Source organism: Arachis stenosperma, chromosome 9 (genome assembly GCF_014773155.1).
Source record: "Arachis stenosperma cultivar V10309 chromosome 9, arast.V10309.gnm1.PFL2, whole genome shotgun sequence".
Classification (NCBI taxonomy): domain Eukaryota; kingdom Viridiplantae; phylum Streptophyta; class Magnoliopsida; order Fabales; family Fabaceae; genus Arachis; species Arachis stenosperma.
Window position 1 is genome coordinate 140,020,653 of NC_080385.1, and position 3,404 is coordinate 140,024,056.

Genomic DNA, 3,404 nt, shown 5'->3' on the forward strand with positions numbered 1-3,404 from the left:
AACAATTTTAAAAAGATATGATTTGAAAACAATTAAAAAAAGATTTGATTTTAAAAATTAATGACTTGCCTAACAAGAAAAGATATGATTCAAACATAAAACCTTCCCCAACAGAAAAGGCAAAAAATGTTCAATCAAATCATTAATTGTTAGTAAGTATCTTTGAAAAAGGAAACAAATTAATTTTTGAAAACATTTGATTGAAAAGATATGATTTGAAAAAGATTTGATTTTGAAAAACTTTGGAAACTTGAAAAAAATTGATTTTGAAAACAAAATCTTCCCCCTTTGCCATCCTGGCGTTAAACGCCCAGAATGGTATCCATTCTGGCGTTTAACGCCCAAAATGCACCCTTTTTGGGCGTTAAACGCCCAACCAGGTACCCTGGCTGGCGTTTAAACGCCAGTCTGCCTTCTTCACTGGGCATTTTTGAATGCCCAGCTTTTTCTGTATAATTCCTCTGCAGTATGTTCTGAATCTTCAATTCTCTGTATTATTGACTTGAAAAGACACAAATAAAAAATATTTTTGGATTTTTAATAATCAAAATGCAATCAAGAATCAAATAACAATGCATGCAAGACACCAAACTTAGCAGTTTGTATACTATTGACACTATATGAGACACATAAACACTCAAGTCAAAGAATTCAAAGATCAGAGTAAGAAATCATCAAGAATTACTTGAAGATCTTTAAGACACATGAATGAATGCATGCAATTGACACCAAACTTAAGATGAGACACTAGACTCAAGCAAGAAAAAAAAAGAGAAGAAATAGAAAATACTTGATGTTTCTTGTTTCTTAAAAGAAAAAAAAATTTTTGTTTTTATGATTTTGTAAATTTTTTTGTGATTTTCGAAAATTAAGTGGAAAAAGATATCAAAATTCTTAATGAGAACTCCATGAATCAGTGCAATGCTAGTCTAAGACTCCGGTCCAGGAATTAGACATGGCTTCACAGCCAGCCAAGCTTTCAAAGAAAGCTTCGGTCCAAAACACTAGACATGGCCAAAGGCCAGCCAAGCCTTAGCAGATCACTGCTCCAAAAGCAAGATCAACAAGCTCTTGTGATGATAAGTTGAAACCTCGGTCCAATGAAATTAGACATGGCTTTACAGCCAGCCAGATTTCAGCAAATCATCATGAAACTCTAGAATTCATCTTCAAGAATTTCGAAAAAAATAAATGCCTAATCTAAGCAACAAGATGAACCGTCAGTTGTCCACACACGAACAATCCCCGGCAACGGCGCCAAAAACTTGGTGCACGAAATTGTGATCAACACTTTTCAAAACATAAACAATCCCTAGTAATGGCTCCAAAGACTTGGTGCTCAATACCATGGCATAAACACAACTTCGCACAACTAACCAGCAAGTGCACTGGGTCGTCCAAGTAATAAACCTTACGCGAGTAAGGGTCGATCCCACGGAGATTGGTGGTATGAAGCAAGCTATAGTCACCTTGTAAATCTCAATCAGGCAGACTCAATTGGGTATAGATGATGAATAAAGCATAAAGATAAAGATAGAGATACTTATGTATATCATTGGTGTAAGAGCTTCAGACAAGCGTATGAAGATGCCTTCCCTTCTGTCTCTCTGCTTTCCTACTGTCTTCATCCAATCCTTCTTACTCCTTTCCATGGCAAGCTTGTGTAGGGTTTCACCGTTGTCAGTGGCTACCTCCCATCCTCTCATTGAAAGCGATTGCATATGCCCTGTCACAGTCATAGCGGAATTCATCTGTCGGTTCTCAATCAGGCCGGAATAGAATCCATTGATTCTTTTGCGTCTGTCACTAACGCCCCGCCCTCAGGAGTTTGAAGCACGTCACAGTCATTCAATCATTGAATCCTACTCAGAATACCACAGACAAGGTTAGACCTTCCGGATTCTCTTGAATGCCGCCATCAGTTCTCGCCTATACCACGAAGACTCTGATCTCACAGAATGGCTGGCTCATTTGTCAGGCGAGCACTCGGTTGTCAGGCGATCAACCATGCATCGTGTAATCAGAAATCCAAGAGATATTCACTAAGCCTCAGATGCTTGTAGAACAAGAGTGGTTGTCAGTCACCTTGTTCATGAGTGAGAATGGTGATGAGTGTCAATCATCACCTTCATCAAGTTGAAGAACAAGTGATATCTTGGACAAAGAACAAGCGGAATTGAATAGAAGAACAATAGTAATTGCATTAATACTCGAGGTACAGCAGAGCTCCACACCTTAATCTATGGTGTGTAGAAACTCCACCGTTGAAAATACATAAGAACAAGGTCTAGGCATGGCCGAATGGCCAGCCTCCCAAATGATCTAAGATAGCATAAAATTAGAAGATAGCTACCCAGATTTTGTACAAATACAATAGCAAAAGGTCCTACTTATAGAAAACTAGTAGCCTAGGGTGTACAGAGATGAGTAAATGACATAAAAATCCACTTCCGGGCCCACTTGGTGTGTGCTTGGGCTGAGCAATGAAGCATTTTCGTGTAGAGACTCTCCTTGGAGTTAAACGCCAGCTTTTATGCCAGTTTGGGCGTTTAACTCCCATTTAGGTGCCAGTTCCGGCGTTTAACGCTGGAATTTCTTGAGGTGACTTTGAACGCCGGTTTGGGCCATCAAATCTTGGGCAAAGTATGGACTATCATATATTGCTGGAAAGCCCAGGATGTCTACTTTCCAACGCCGTTGAGAGCGCGCCAATTGGGTATCTTTAGCTCCAGAAAATCCACTTCGAGTGCAGGGAGGTCAGAATCCAACAGCATCTGCAGTCCTTTTCAGTCTCTGAATCAGATTTTTGCTCAGATCCCTCAATTTCAGCCAGAAAATACCTAAAATCACAGAAAAACACACAAACTCATAGTAAAGTCCAGAAAAGTGAATTTTAATTAAAAACTAATAAAAATATACTAAAAACTAACTAGATCATACTAAAAACATACTAAAAACAATGCCAAAAAGCATACAAATTATCCGCTCATCACAACACCAAACTTAAATTGTTGCTTGTCCCCAAGCAACTGAAGATCAAATAAGATAAAAAGAAGAGAATATGCAGTGAACTCCAAAAACATCTATGAAGATCAGTATTAATTAGATGAGCGGGGCTTTTAGCTTTTGCCTCTGAACAGTTTTGGCATCTCACTCTATCCTTTGAAATTCAGAATGATTGGCTTCTTTAGGAACTCAGAATCCAGATAGTGTTATTGATTCTCCTAGTTAGGTATGATGATTCTTGAACACAGCTACTTATTGAGTCTTGGCCGTGGCCCAAAGCACTCTGTCTTCCAGTATTACCACCGGATACATTCATGCCACAGACACATAATTGGGTGAACCTTTTCAGATTGTGACTCAGCTTTGCTAAAGTCCCCAACTAGAGGTGTCCAGGGTTC